The sequence below is a fragment of the Scardinius erythrophthalmus genome, assembly GCF_964197995.2.
Source record: "Scardinius erythrophthalmus genome assembly, chromosome: 1".
NCBI classification, from domain to species: domain Eukaryota; kingdom Metazoa; phylum Chordata; class Actinopteri; order Cypriniformes; family Leuciscidae; genus Scardinius; species Scardinius erythrophthalmus.
In genome coordinates this window covers 70,958,255-70,975,239 of record NC_138221.1, presented here as the reverse complement: position 1 = coordinate 70,975,239, position 16,985 = coordinate 70,958,255, and positions in this window count along the sequence as shown.

Below are 16,985 nucleotides of genomic sequence, written 5' to 3'. Positions count from 1 at the left end.
TCGTTTAAAAAGAGATGAAACTCACCGAGTGGTCAGGGGTGTTCACTGATATGCTCACACAAAAATCGCTGCAAAAGATGCTTTCCAACAGGTGTTTTACCATTCGTTGTAAAACTGTGGATCTATTTTTCCAAACGTCTCACACCCGTACATTCTTCCGTTGAGAGCTTGAATAATAGACACTCCAGCCCAGTTGGTGGCGATAATGCACCTTTGCCAATTGCAAGCAAACCGCTGGCATTTCATTGAATACACAGAAGAAGCAGAAGAAGAAGCGGCGGAGTAATACCGTACCTCACAGCACATTCAATACAAGTCAATGGAGTTGGACAAAAACTACGATAAAACCTGATGGAAAGCATATTTTGCAGCGGTTTTTGTGTGAGCATATCAGTGGACACCCCTGACCACTCGGTGAGTTTCATCTCTTTGTAAACGAAAGTTTAATGCGTTTTATGAAGGATTGTTCCAGTGCACCTATACACCCATTCTAGAGGTTTTGGGGAAAGCGAAATAAACCTCAAATTCTCGGGACAGCAGCATGTGTCCAAATTTTAATCTTAACCGTTCTATTTCATCAGAAACGATCTGTAAACAGGGCTTTAAGTGTAAAATACCGAACTTATCCTTTAAGGACTACAACAAACGGCTGGTATCCCTCCCGGGTTAGTGACATCACCAACCCTAAAATTTACATAAACCCCGCCCCCTGAACAAGATTTATAGATTATCAAGACAGGATATGCTAATCAATGACTAGAAGATAACTCCACATCAGCTTCATAAATTCATCAACTAACCATTCAGAAATGTTGTCTACATGTTGTCACTTCTTCTTGAGTCTCTCCATCATTGTCTGACTTCAGTTTGAACATATAAAAAGCTAAAAGTTTTAGAAATTTTCAGTGCATGTGTGTGTGAGGTAAAAGGACACGAGCTGTTGAAGCTCCGCCCCCTGTGCCGGGAGCAGCAGCTCATTTGCATTTAAAGGAACAGACACAAAAACGGTGCGTTTTTGCTCACCCTCAAAAAGTGACAATTTTAACATGCTATTTAAAAACATCTGTGGGGTATTTTGAGCTAAAATTTCACATACACACTCATCATCAGAGACTTATTTGATATCTTGTGAAAAGGGCATTATAACCACCCCTTTAAAGCTCCCAGGTGTCCAGTCCGCAGTGTCCGCTCCGGCCGGTGGATCCGCTCTGAAATATGACCACATGAGGGCCAACAGGGAAGCTTTACAAATCTCTCAATCACTGATGTTGTCCAACATACCAAGAGCATTGCATCTCCTTCCTCCACTATACCCTGCGCATTATTGTGTGTTTGTGCAGCCATCACATGATGGTGTGTTTTGTTGATCCTCGTATGAGGGCGTCGCAGAAGCCGTGGTGTTTAATCATCGAGGGGATGTTTGGATTTCCGTTGCACTTCACAGGGAAGAAACATGGCCGCTTCATCTTAACCCTTCAAACAAGAACCACATGTTTTCCTCTCCCACACCAACTACCAACCCCTGTCCCCCAAACTGCCCGAAACCCACCCGCCCCCCACCGCCTCTCCATGAGAAACACAGGCCCAGATATCTAGAAACACATGTGGTTAGCCATAAAAATGCACACATGTCCTCTTCCCCTCTCAGCCTGTGACCCCTCAACCACGGCGAACCCTCGCTAGAGCCGAGAAGAGAGAGATGCAGAAGACAACAACAACAACAACTCATGAAAAGAAAGACAAAAAACAATACGAGGAAATGACTACGGACAACAATCACACCGATCTTTCATCAGATGGAAGTGAACAGACTGACTTAATCACAGATGACGGTTTTCTTTCAACATGATGTTTTCTCTTCCCGTTGTTCACGATTATTCCAATGAATCTGTGAGAACGCTATTACGTGTTCAGTCTATAGATATGCACAGGTAAAGAAAACAAAACATTCTTGATATGTAACTGCGAGGAACTTTAAGAGTATGGGATCGTACATATTTATATATACTCTTTACTTTTGACTGAAGCACTTAACTACTAAACTAAACTGTATAAGCATAGCATGAAACATATGGGTCTGTACAACAGCCTGGCAGGAGAGTTAAGATCTCCTGAAAGACATACAAACATAAACAAACACACACACACACATATACATTCACTTAAAACATTTACAAGCTGTGATAAAAAATACATTTTATGACTTTTGTTGATCATTCCATCTATTTGGAGCAGAAAAAACACAGTTTTCTTTCTCGGGATAATCAAAAGAGTGTGAGTAGAGGATCTGGTTTAATGTGTACGAACATGTGCTTGCAGCAACTCTCGCAGATATTTGTGTAATAGACCTGACAGGACTTTAGAAATGAAAATGCACCAGTGTGTTTCCCGTCTAATATGCTCTTAAAAAATCAAGAGTTATAAAGGCTGCTCTACTTTTAATTATCATCTCATCTGAGCATTCAACAACGCAAACATTCTGTAACAAAATGGCCGCCTGGAATGAAGAAAGTGATGACGAACTGTTACCGTGATTCATGTTCAGAATGTAAAGCAATTGTTGTTTGTCCTTAAGTTTACAGACTTTATAGGATTACAAATTAAATGGTTGCTCCATGGACTTCGTCCTCAACCCCAGTTTTCAGGCTGATTTTCAAAAAGTGTCGGAGAAAGAGACGAAGAAAGACTTGCTCAAGGGAACACTTGACTCGCCGATGGCGGCCTGCACAGTCGCTTGCCTTTAAACACTCTTCAGGTGTACAGCGTGACCTTTCATGATGAAAGTGCAGAAAGTGGTATTTTAACAACACCGTGATGACCTTTCAGTATAAAAGACAGAGTAAGAATTGTTCTGAAGAGAGAGAGAGGGGGGGGGGGTGTTCAGAGGGGGAGAGATAGAGAGAGAGAGGGAAAGAGAGAGCGAGAGAGAGAGCGAGAGAGAGAGAGCGAGAGATAGAGAGTGAGAGAGAGAGAGTGAGAGACAGAGAGAGAGAGAGAGAGAGAGAATCTGTTAGAACTAGTAGTTTTAGTTTTTTAAACATACTTACAAAAGATGTTGCTCTAATTAATCTTTTTTTATAAATAAAATTACTAATAAAAAAAGTAGTTCAAATTTTGTTTTTTGGTAACACTTTATAATAACTGCACGCTATTAATAATTAATTAATCATAATTTATAAAGCATTATAGACATTAATAAGCAGCTATAAATGCTGTATTCTTGATTTATAAGCATATCTACAGTATAATGTGTTTAATAATTGTATTTTCATACTTTATTAATGATCAATGTATCATTTCTAAATGAAGTATTGCATTATTTACAGTTATTTAGGAGCTGTCAGTGGTTCATATCACTTAGAAAGTGTGAGTAAATGATTAATAAGCTCTTAAAAAGGAGATTTAAAGACTCAGTCATCTAAATTATATTAATCATTTACTCACACTTTCTAAGTGATCTTATGATAAATATGTAAATAAAGCAATACTTCATTTAGAAATGATAAATTGATCAATTTCAAAATCTTCTTAACTTAGTTAAGTAAAATGAATTAAGAAAATAAGTAGTTAAAGTTTGAATCATTTGTATTTTGCTAAAGTATACTATGCAATACTCAAGTTTCAAGTACATGTTACTCAAACAACATAACACTGAAACCAGTCATGCCTTTAACATGTTGTGCTTTACTTAGAACTAATAATACAGGAAATATTGTGTCGAAATTATCTTCATAATAGAAGTAAGATGTTATCAACCCGAACACAAACATCTCAATACTTGTTACACAATATAACGGTAACATTCTTCGGATAATTTTTGAGAATGATTGTGTCATTTTGAGTAGAAAATGAACAACAGATGTCACAAAACAGCCAAGTTATAAAACCTGACAACACAAATGATGATGAAACAGTGTAAACAGAGCTGGAAAACAGTGAACATGCAACATTATTAATTATTCATGCCCTATTGCATGATGGGTTGAAGTTGGGTAGGTTTTACTTAATTTTATAACATGAGTATTTACGCTTTAACTTCTGCAAGCTTAAAGCTGCAGTCCGTAGCTTTTTTGGGTTAAATTTTTTTCTTTTTTCCCTTAGTTGGACAAAAGTGGATGTTACTTACTTGTTCAGACGACATTTCCCGGTGAAATTTCTTATGTTGGTCATATTTCCAAAAAGTATAATCTGTGATTGCGAATGACAGTATCCACACCGGCGCGGCGACTGACAAACACATTCTCCTCAAAACATTGTGTTCATCCGCGCTGTGCCGAGCCGAGGCACAACGCACGTAAAGTTGATAATTCCGCAAATAACTGCAATTGCAGATTTCGAACAGAGATGGCGACAAAGAGGGAAAACTACGGACTGCAGCTTTAATTTGAGTACTAATATAGAATTAACTTTTTTTTTTAATTCTTGCCTGAACTAACTTATTCAGGTATAAATTACATTTGTTTTTTCTCTCTCTTCAGTGTGGTGTGTTCAGGAGATGTTGGATGAGTTTTAGAGGTGACATGACAGTGTCTCCTGAAGCCGGCAAACCCTCATGATGAACCGAGTGAAGACATGACGTGTTCTCCAGCCATCGAGCGTCTGAAGCCACAGCAGTGTGAAGTATTCAGGGACATTTCATCCGCTTCCAGGAGCCACACGCACGTAAACATGCACACTTTTCTTTATTTAGCGCTAGTTCGGTGTCTTTAAAAACTGCTGATTTCAAAATAGTCAAGCCATCGTCATTTATTTATACAGCGCTTTTACCAATATGGACTGTTTCAAAGCAGCTTTACAATGATAATAGAGTAACAAAGATTGTTTTGGCTTTACAGCAGCTCTAGAATAAAGTTATTGTCCAGATACAGGTAGTTTTGATATATTCACTTCCGTCGCAAAGATCATTAGTTATTAAGTTAGCGGCCGCTAACACGACAGTAGCCGCGTTTCCATTACCCTACAAATTGCGCAAATTGAAATTTCAAATTGAAAATACGCCCAATGGTAACACGTCAATTCGCAAAAACTCCCATTTATCGCAAAAAAGTTTTTACGCTCGCATGAGGAGTTTTTTCAGGCAATTCGAAAAAGAAATATTTCGCAAAACTGCAATGAAAACAGTTTTTGCGCATTTACAGGTCACCTGACGTAGATGACACGGTGTGTTTGGACAGAATACGAGACTCATAAATTCATATAAGACAAAATAATTACAGGAATAATGGATTCTAAACCTCAAATAAATGCCACAATCAAGACCTTGAAGCAGAAATGAGGGAGAAACACCCAGAAACACCTCATATGTGCCGCTCACAAGTATAAATATAGCTGCGAGCAGCGATTACGGGCCCAAGCCGGTGGCACCGCAACCCCGGTGCCTTTAGGGTGGCGGTGCCGCCGGCTTTGGCCCTTCATCGCTGCTCGCAGCTATATATATATATATATATATATATATATATATATACACATACATATATATATTTATTTATTTATTCATTTATACATTCATTCTTTTTTTATTATTATTATTATTTTTATTTTTTTATTCAGATTTTATGATACACTCAAAATATTCCACAACAAATCCTTTAAATTTAATGTAAAAGTAAAAATGAAAGTAAGCAGTGTTGGGCTCACGTAACCCTCTCATCAGAATCAAAATGTTTCAACATTTGCGATGTATTTGGATGCTAAACTATTCTTTATTATAGGCTTTGTTCTTCACTCGTGTTCCAATATTGATGGAAAAAATCATCCTCTTCACATGCGCAAAAATTTGCTTGGAAACATCACAGTGGAGCGAGCGGTGCTTACTGTGAATGTACGAATTGTACTACTGACTATTTAGAGCAGTGTAATTTTTATATGTTAGGTTGACTATTTTATTATTATATTTTATTAAGGCTATAATGAACAGGCTGCGATGTCAAGATTGTAATGCTGGAGTGTGTGTGTGTGTGTGTGTGTGTGTGTGTGTGTGTGTGTGTGTGTGTGTGTGTGTTCATGTTTTTCTATCCCGGTGGGGACTTTAACCTGAATGCACACAGACTCATGGGGACTCGTGTCACAGTGGGGACCTAAATAGAGGTCCCCATGGGTAAACAAGATTATAAATCATACAGAATGAGTTTTTTTGGAAATGTAAAAATGCAGAAAGTTTTATGGGATAGGTAGGTTTAGGGGTAGGGTTAGTGTGAGGAGATAGAATATACAGTTTGTACAGTATAAAAACCATTAAGTCCATGGAGAGTACCCACAAAGATAGTAAACCGTGTGTGTGTGTGTGTGTGTGTGTGTGTGTGTGTGTGTGTGTGTGTGTGTGTGTGTGTGTGTGTGTGTGGCGTGGGCGCGATTGAACAGTAGACACATAAAAACATACTCCGTCATTATACAGGACGACATTCAAACTGCAAAGTGTTAACTTATATTTGTGTACAGTTGCAATAAAACACAAAATTGTGCTTTTGTAAAATAATTTCAAGCAATCCACCCCCCGAAAGGCGCTAATTTTAAAATTAAACTAAAATGCCCATGGCTGCACGGGCATTCATAACGGTGCGCGTCCACGGCGAGGAACGAGCAGAACAGAGTGAACGTTTTTCAGTTAATTCCTACTTCCATAGGAATTCATTTGAAACGCTCGCTCAACCAATATAAATGTCAGTGCGGACGAACATATTTTACTTTCGTTTTTAAGTTAGCGATTAAAAAGCCCCCAGCGGTGTCACACGTCAGTTAACCGGTGGTAAAATATTCTCACCGTCACATACCTAGTATATTTTTATATAGATATAATAGGCCTACCTGATTTTGAACACAAGAGGGCAGTATAGCACTATGTTTGACTTTATTTATGTATTGTTTAGACTAAACAACCATTCTGGCAGTTTTTAAACTTAAAATTCATTCTTAAATTGAAAAAAAAAGAATAAAATGTTTAGTTGTGATGTTTGTATACTTTTATATAGAAATAAATGGTATATAATTACATTTTTAGAAAATTTGAGGCTTTTAGTTTTTCCTTTTTGGACATTACTTTAATCCTTCGCCATAGCAAAACCGTTTGAGATATTTATTATCCGTTCACAATTTAGCATATTTAATGTATTTTCATCATGTTGAAAAAGTTTGGTGGGAATAAAATAAATAGTTTAAGAGGAGTGGCTAAAAATTCATAGGCTGATTTTGCAAAAAAATCCACATTCAGACCAAAATATCTGACTTCCTTTTGCTCTGAGCTAATGAATGTAAATTAGAAAGTTGTCCGGCTTGATGAGAACAATATAATTTTTTTTTTTTTTTACTGTATTTAAAACTAACCCCCCCACTTTTGTCAAAAGTATGTTGAAAGTGACACACTTCCTGCTGCCAGTTGGTGGCGCTATAACTTTGACTCACAATAGTCACATCTATCTGATCGGCCTTTTACCCCGAACACACTGCTGAAGTTTCATCAAGATCAGTTGATGTATGCAGAAGTTATAACACTTCGTGTCTCTCTTTTCTCGCCATAAATTTGTTTCCTCACCACGGCCAAACCGTTCAAGATATCAAAAATCCGTCCGCAATTTAGCATCCTCAATGTCTTTACTTCATGCTGACTGAGTTTGGAGGTGATTGAATGAATTCTCTAGGAGGAGTACATCACATTCCACAGCAAGCGTTTTCCAAACAACCCATAATAGCTGACTTCCTGTTGGGCTGGCGTGAAACTTGACAGAGGGAAAGTTGTTCGGCCCGACAAGATCTATATGTGTACCGAGTTTCATATTAATTCATGCAAGCGTGTTTGATATATGGACCAAGTTTTCAGACCCTGTTCAAGAGGGCGCTGTTGAGCCCCCCTGCCACGCCCGTTTCTGAAACTTTTCACATGTCTACTGGCTAATAAGTGTTATGTGTCTGTCGAGTTTCATCCAATTTCAAGCATGTTAAGAGTCTCAAACGCATCCGAAAAGAATATTAAAACTTGATGCGTTGCCACGGCAACAGTATCTAAGATATCAATAATCCTTTCACAGGTCTAGATCTGCCCTGTGTTTACATTATACACATAAAGTTTGAAGCAAATCGGGTAAAATTAAGAGGGTGACTTCAAAGCATTTTGAAAGTGACACACTTCCTGCTGCCAGTTGGTGGCGCTATAACTTTGACTCACAATAGTCACATCCATGTGATCGGCCTCTTACAACGAACACACTGCTGAAGTTTCATCAAGATCAGTTAATGTATGCAGAAGTTATAACACACTTCCTGTGTCCCATTATTCGCCATAAATTCGTTTCCTCGCCACGGCCAAACCGTTCGAGATATCAAAAATCCGTTCGCAAGAATTCATCCTCAATGTCTTGACTTTATTCTCACCGAGTTTGGTGGCGATCGGATGAAATCCCTAGGAGGAGTATTTCACATTCCATTCATTGTATGCGTTTTCCAAACAACGTATAATAACCGACTTCCTGTTGGGCTTTTGTAAAACTTAGAGCACGAAAGTTGTTCGGCCCGATGAGATCTATATGTGTACTGAGTTTCATATTATTACATGCAAGCGTGTTTGATTTATGGACCAAGTTTTCGGACCCCATTCCAGGGGGCGCTGTCGAGCCCCCTTGCCACGCCCCAGTACCAGCTTCAGCCCGGCCCTGATGGCCGCAGGTTCTGACGTGTGTGCAAAATTTCAAGAGTTTTCGAGCATGTTAAGGGCCCCAAAAGTGGCAAAAAGGCAAAAAAAAAAAATAATGAAGAAAAAGAAAAAGAAAAAAAAAATAATAATCCTTACGGAAACAATAGGGCCTTCGCCCTTTCAGGGCTTGGGCCCTAATAAGGGTCGTTCCTTACCATTAATGCTTGGAAAACACACATACATCTCCTTCGATTAATAATAATGGCTTGTGCAGTGGCCGGGATATAGTACATAAACCTACCAACGTCATTACTATAGTTTTTGGAATGATTTTACTGATCGCGAGAGGAAAAAATGAAGTTTTAGTCACATAACACCAGTTAATGGAAACGGCGTCATTTCGCAATAGTTTTTTGTCGACATTTAGAATTTTTTTTTAAAGAATGCGCAAATCTGTAATGGAAACGCGCCAACTGTTCTAACAGAAAACTGAAAACTTTTAATGCGTTCTGGCCGTTCATTCGCACAACAACATTTGTTTGGGGCTCGAGAATGCACGCCTTGAAATAAGTTCAAAGGTTAAAAACTTTCGAAAAACGTTATCATCTCTCACGCAAACTTCAAATACGTGAACCTGTGAGAACGTTGACGGCGTGCGCATGCGTATTACGTGTTCAGTCTATAGATGTGAGCGTTTGAAAATATGTGTGCGCAGGCGTGTAGACTTTCTCTACAAATTGACTTCAACAAGTTACTTGTCAGGCCTTAAAAATTCATAATACCGATTTTTTTGTCGCTTCCACGTAAAATAAAGAGAATGGGCAAGAAAATTAAACATTTGTGAGTCAAGAAGACGGCTGATCAACTATAAAAACAAAGACAACACATGCAAACATGCACACTTTTCAATTTGAAGGTGTCTTTGTAATTATAAGTACTGAATAATATTAATTAACTACATGCACTTACTATAGGGTTAGGGTTTGGTTGAGGGTTAGTTGCATGTAATTATGCATAATTTACTGTTATTACTACGGTAAGTACATATGTAACAAGGACACTGTAAAATAAAGTGTTACCCACTTTTCTTTATTTAGCTCTAGTTCGGAGTCTTTAAAAATGGCTGATTTCAAAATAAAGAAAATGAAAAGGTTGTAGGGCTGATCAAATATAAAACAAAGCTACTGGGCTCCACACAAGGCTCAAAGCAGAGCGCCCTGAACAGGGGTGTGTGTAATCATGACCTGGTCTCCGCATCCCTCCATCGCCACACCCCGCTGTTGCTTTCAGAGACACGAGATGGGAACATGTGTGCCCTCGCAGGACTGCAGGCTGGCTCCATACTTCTGTCTGTGTCTCTCGCTCTTTCTTTTCGTCTTCCTGCTGCAATTCTTTGCCTTCAGAAACCATTAGTGCCCATTCAAAATAAACATCAAGGGAGCGCTTTGATGTGTCTCTTGGCAATAGCCCATGTCTCAGTCTCTGTCGCTCTCTTTTCCTTCTTTTTTTCTTCCTCATTTATCCTTTAACCCTCCTCCCACACACACACACACACTCTCTTCGGTTTCTCCCACGTTTCACAGCCGAATGTTTTTACCTGGCAAATAAATCTATCAACAGAGACCCATTTTTTTGGCAGAACCGGTTCTCTCTTAAGTGTAACAAAAGTGAAGCAGCACAATAGCCGTGGCCTGCCATGCGAGCTAATGTTGGCTGGGAAGTGAACTAAGGCAGCTTTAGCTGTCTCTTTCTCTCTCTTTCACACACACTGAAGCTGGTTAAAGCCGCCAGAGTAGCGCTTAATGCCAATTACCACCCCACACAATGAAGTGAATGAAACAGTTAGCGAGCCGCTGGCACACACACCGCCTGATACGGTTACTCTTCTGCCTCCCACGTGCTCCGCTTTGTGCCGTGAGAAGTAAAAGAGCACTGATATCATCAATCTAACGTCCAGACATCGTCTAAATGACTTTGGGGGTTAAGTCAGCCGATGTTAGCATTGACACCTGCAATTTCCACGACAGCATTGCAAGTAACCTTCATTTATATGGCGCTTTTACCAATATAGGCTGTTGATAGTGAGTAACAGGGGTGTAACGATACCCTCATGTCACGATTCAATACATATCACGATACGTTATTAAAAGGTTAACATAAACGTTACTGTTGATTCAAATTCTACATTTGGTGTTACATTGTGTGTGTAAATGAATAAGCTTGGACTTGGTGCTGGAAACCCAATGAACAGGACAATAGGCCTTTATCACGTCACAATAGCAAACCGGAAGTAGACGCGAAAAATTTATTATTGCGTTCACCGTGGCTGCCTGTTAATTATCACTGGACTACTTCGCTCTGGCATCTCCCAAAAGTTTCTTTTTTTGTTGTTGTTTTCTTAATTCCATTTTAATGGTTTAATTAAGTTGTTATAACCAATGATTTAGAATGTAATGATTTAAGCAAAACTTTCTTCGAAGGTTAAACCAAACTTTTATTTTGACAGGTTGCCGTGTAGACCTTTGAGTCTCTCTGTGTTTTATGATATGGCGATAGTTTTCCTCAAATGAAGCTAAAATGCTGCGTAAGTGACTGTGTTGATGAAGTGCATTAATGTCCTCATATAGAGCTGGTAAGTCCCGCCCATCCGTAAAACCCCAAGTGGACCTCTAGGTTGAAAAATCGTCAATGCAAGTGAATGGGAGAAAATAATTATTTTCTGGTCCCGTTTGAATTGTGCCATGAATGTGAACATATGTTGTCTGTGAATTTTTTATATAATTTTTCATGTTACGAGTTTTACAGTATATGGTATGATTCTTCGGCTAGCAGTTGTGGAAAAGACATAACGAGAAAGACTACATGTCGCCTATCTGACGTCACCCCATAAAGTTGACTTACCCGTGGTTTTTACCAACCTCAACGATTTTGTCCTCTCCCTGAAAGAAGGCGGTGAAGTGCACCAAAGACAGCCATGTTTAGCGGGATCCGTGAGCTAGTGTCCGTGTGCGAGTGGTGGTGACGTTTCAAACGCGTCGAAAGCATCGAAGAGTTGTAGTCCACAAAGTGCTCTCACACAAAGTCTAACCATATCAAACTTCCACCCGCTAAATTGTAAAAATTCACAGACAACATATGTTCACATTCATGGCACAATTCAAACGGGACCAGAAAATAATTATTTTCTCCCATTCACTTGCATTGACGATTTTTCAACCTAGAGGTCCAGTGGGGTTAGCGGAAGGGGCGGGACTTACCAGCTCTATAGGCTGAAAACATTGCGAGCGTCATGCGTGCCTCAGTGTGTGTGTGTGTGGTAAATGAAACAGCACATCTGTGCCATTCATTCACAGAGACACGCAGAACATGCATGATTCCTATTTAAATAGTCTTTATGCGGTTTAATATGGACAGACACTGCTCTATATCGCGATTTTATTTAAGTTTACTGACCTACTTTTCATCTAAAGGTAACTAAGTAACCACCGGAAGTGCGAGTTCACTGCTTGGCGATTTCGACCGTTCCGAAACAAGGAAATGAGATAAAGGCCTATAGTCAAGTCAGGTCACCTTCATTTATATAGCGCTTTTAAAGCCACACCGCGGAACTTTTGCGGGCGCTAGGGGCACTAGACCTGGAACTTTCACGTCTAGCGCCCCTAGAGGCCACAAGCGCCGCAGCACTGTCGCGAAAGTCTAGAAGACAGTATATCAGAGCCTATGATCACGTGACGGCCGTAAAGCGATACGTTCTCCAGGTCACATGACCTGTTCAACGACGGTCCGTCTCCTCCAAACTTACATAGGCGGTATTTCAAGAGGGCAGCCCCGCTCGGAGCATTAATAGTGTCAAACGCTGTATATTGGGCTGAGGAATCATTTAAAATAACTCGTATGCGTCAACTCTTTAGGTCACAAAATCCACAGTGTGGCTTTAACAATATAGATTGTTTCAAAGCTATGGAAGCTTGTTTCCGCCACAGAATAAAACATTTTAAAAGATAATTGCGACTTTTTATCTCACAATTGCGAGTTTATATCTCGCAATTCTGACTTTATTTCTCAGAATTGCAAGATATAAAGTCAGAATTGTGTGAAAAAAAATTCAATTGCGTGTTATAAAGTCAGAATTGCGTGAAATAAAGTCGCAATTGCGTGTTATAAAGTCAGAATTCTGACTTTTTTTCTTGCAATTGCGACTTTATATCACGCATATCTGACTTTATAACACATAATTGCGAGTTTATATCTCGCAATTCTGACATTTTTTCTCAGAATTGTGAGATATAAACTCACAATTGTGAGATATAAAGTCCAATTCTAAGAAAAAAAAAATTGGAATTTTTTTAAACCTCAGAATAGTTTATCTCTCACAATTCTGACTTTATATCACGTAATTGCGTATTATAAAGTCAGAATTGCGAGATCTAAACATGAAATTCTGAGAAAAAAAAGAATATTGCAAGAATATGTCACGATCCCACACACGAGAAACAGGGAGATCCAATAACGGTAAGTATTTATTAAAGGGAAATCCAAAATCAGTAGTCAAGTCCAGGCATGGGTCAAAATCCGAATAGGCAATCCAAAACGAGACACAAACAAGAACAGGCAGGAAACAGAATACCGAAGTGGCTGTGAAAAATACAAGGACTCCGTGACACATACTAAAACAGACAGGGTTATATACACAGGGAAACTAACAATGAAACAGGGAACAGCTGAAACAATGATGACGGAGAGCTGAGTGTAATTAACAGTGATTGGTACAGACAAGGATTGTGGGGAATGTAGTTCAATATGTGGATGACACCGTGGGGAAGAGGACCTCAAGTGGATACCAGAAAAACACAAACCAGACACTGTGACATAACCCCCACTCTACGGAGCGGCTACCAGACGCTCCAAGACAAAAAAGACAAAACAAGAGTCCAGGCGGGAGGTGGAATGGTGGAGGCTCAGGGGGAGGGATGGGGGGCCAGGTCCATGAAGGGGAACAGGAACAGTGAGTGACAGTTTAACCGACAACCAGAGTGAAACAGACAGTCCATCGGGCGGCCAGGGCGGAGCAGACAGTCCATCGGGAGGCCAGGGTGGAGACCTCCCCTCAGGTGGCCACGGCAGAGACGACCCCTCGGGCAGCCAGGGCGGAGACTTTCCCTCGGGCGGCCACGGCGGAGACGACCCTTCGGGCGGCCACGGCGGAGACGACCCTTCGGGCGGCCTCGGCGGAGACGACCCCTCGGGCGGCCACGGCGGTGAAAACCCCTCGGGCGGCCATGGCGGAGAAGACCCTTCGGGCGGCCACGGCGGAGACGACCCTTCGGCCTGCCACGGCGGAGACGACCCTTCGGGCGGCCACGGCGGAGACGACCCTTCGGGCGGCCACGGCGGAGACGACCCTTCGGGCGGCCACGGCGGAGAAGACCCCTCGGGCGGCCATGGCACAGGAACAGACACCGACTCAGGAACTGGAACAGACTTCACCGGCTCAGGAACAGAAACAGACACCACCGGCTCTGGAGCAGGCACCACCGGCTCAGGAACACACTCCACCGGCTCAGGAACAGAAACAGACACCACCGGCTCTGGAACTGGAGCAGGCACCACCGGTTCAGACACCACCGGCTCAGGAACACACTCCACCGGCTCAGGAACACACTCCACCGGCTCAGGAACAGACACCACCGGCTCAGGAACAGACACCACCGGCTCAGGAACAGACACCACCGGCTCAGGAACAGACACCACCGGCTCAGGAACAGACACCACCGGCGAACTGGCTCCACCGGATCAGGAACTGGCTCCACCGGATCAGGAACTGGCTCCACCGGATCAGGAACTGGCTCCACCGGCTCAGGAACAGACTCCACCGGCTCAGACACCACCGGCTCAGGAACACACTCCACCGGCTCAGGAACAGACACCACCGGCTCAGGAACTGGCTCCACCGGCTCAGGAACAGACACCACCGGCTCAGGAACAGACACCACCGGCTCAGGAACTGGCTCCACCGGCTCAGGAACAGACACCACCGGCTCAGGAACAGACACCACCGGCTCAGGAACAGACTCCACCGGCTCAGCGGTGGCCATCTTGTCCGAACACACAGGTTTGGCAGACGTGACGTGAACAGACTCGGCGATGACCATTTTATCCGCAGACTCTGGATCCGTCTCGGCGGTGGCCATCCTGTCCGAAGACAAAGGCTCGGCAGACGTGACGTGAACAGGCTCGGCGGCAGGAATCTTGTCCAAAGACACAGGTTCGGCAGACATGACGTGAACAGTCTCTGTGGCGGCCATCTTGTCTGAAGACACAGGCTCGGCAGACGTGACGTGAAGATTCCTGGGTGTTTCTAGGATGTTAAATAGCGTTGAAAAATAATCAAACAACGTTTTAGTGGCCATCTCTTCAGGGGACACAGGCTCTGCGGCGGCCATCTTGTCCGAAGACACAGGCTCGGCAGACGTGACATGACCGGTCTCTGGATCGGCAGACGTGACGCGAACAGTCTCTGGATCGGCAGACGTGTTCTTCCTCCCCCTTCTCCGTCCGTGACGGTGAGATGGTGGTTCCGGTCCGTCCCTCACGAGCCCAGGGTCGAATGGGGGCCATGGTGGAGAGTGATGTTGGGCCTCCACTCGACCACCTCCTCCTCTGCGACCTCCCCGGGTCCCACGAAAAATGACAAGGTGGGTTCCCTTAAAATACTCTCTCCTCTCCAGTTCAGTGGCTGGGGAAAAAAAGTTAGAACTCACACCGCTGGATCTCTGCATGACGGAGTCCTTCTGTCACGATCCCACACACGAGAAACAGGGAGATCCAATAACGGTAAGTATTTATTAAAGGGAAATCCAAAATCAGTAGTCAAGTCCAGGCATGGGTCAAAATCCGAATAGGCAATCCAAAACGAGACACAAACAAGAACAGGCAGGAAACAGAATACCGAAGTGGCTGTGAAAAATACAAGGACTCCGTGACACATACTAAAACAGACAGGGTTATATACACAGGGAAACTAACAATGAAACAGGGAACAGCTGAAACAATGATGACGGAGAGCTGAGTGTAATTAACAGTGATTGGTACAGACAAGGATTGTGGGGAATGTAGTTCAATATGTGGATGACACCGTGGGGAAGAGGACCTCAAGTGGATACCAGAAAAACACAAACCAGACACTGTGACAGAATATTTCTCGCAATTTCGAGTTTATATCTCATAATTATGACTTTATAACCTGCAATTGCGACTTTACATCACGTAATTCTGAGATAAAAAGTCAGAATTGTGAGATTAAAGAGTTGCAATTACCTTTTTTATTTTTCACTCTGTGGCGGAAACAAGCTTCCATACAAAGCAGCTTTACAGAGATAACAGGAGAATAATGCAACAAAGTTTGTTTCCAGAAGAAAATAGCGTCACAGTCCAGCTTAAGTAAGTTCAGTGATGGTTCATTTCTGTTGTAAAAAAGTTATTAATTTAGTTCATTTATATATATATAGCCGTTCTGGAGAAAACCAGCTCAGCTCAGTTCTCATATAATGGTGTCATACAGGCAGATCAATAATATTGTTGAATATTAAACTAAATGTCCCCAACAAATTGACCTCTTCAGGATTGCGGGGATGCTGTTACGGGAGCGTTTAGGTCATGTCCGTTCAGGGAAATACAGCTAAGAGTTTCCTTGATGATTTCACGATCAAAGCACAGGAAACTTTAAAATAGAGTTCGCTAGAAACGAAGGACGATTAGGAGACGGGAAGTGACGAGTCAAGGGGTCATGCGTGCTCTGATCTCTGCCAGGCTTTATTTGTCAAAGAAAAAAACAGTCTCCCGCAAGACACTCAGCACTCCAACCTATCTCTAAGCTGGTGCGCGCTCATACAAACAGGGCTCTAGTGGCCAAATTACCGCTGCATTTATTAATTTTCTACGAGGGAGCAAATTAAAGGCTGATAATGGGAACAAATATGGCTGGGATTTCTCACCGGGGTCTGAAGTGCTTCATTATGCCGGAGCATTGTCTCTGAGCAGTGGTGATTCCTGGGGCATTTTAATCCTCCAATTAGCCCCGGGAAAAACCAGTTGCCCCGACTCACAAAGCTCACATCTCCCAGGGCAGAGCGAGAGTGTGGAGAGGCTCTCAAGAAAACATGTCCCCCCTCCACTTTATGGTGAACTGGGTTTGAAACTAACACGCCAAATGGGGGTAACTGTGGCGGGTAACACTGTCAAATCACGAGCCAATTTGGCGTTTAACTTATTATGTTATTCACTTTCGTGCAAGTCAAATCTGCCAGATTTAGAGTCCTCATGATATATTAAATACAGATTATAGCACAGAATCTGCTCATAT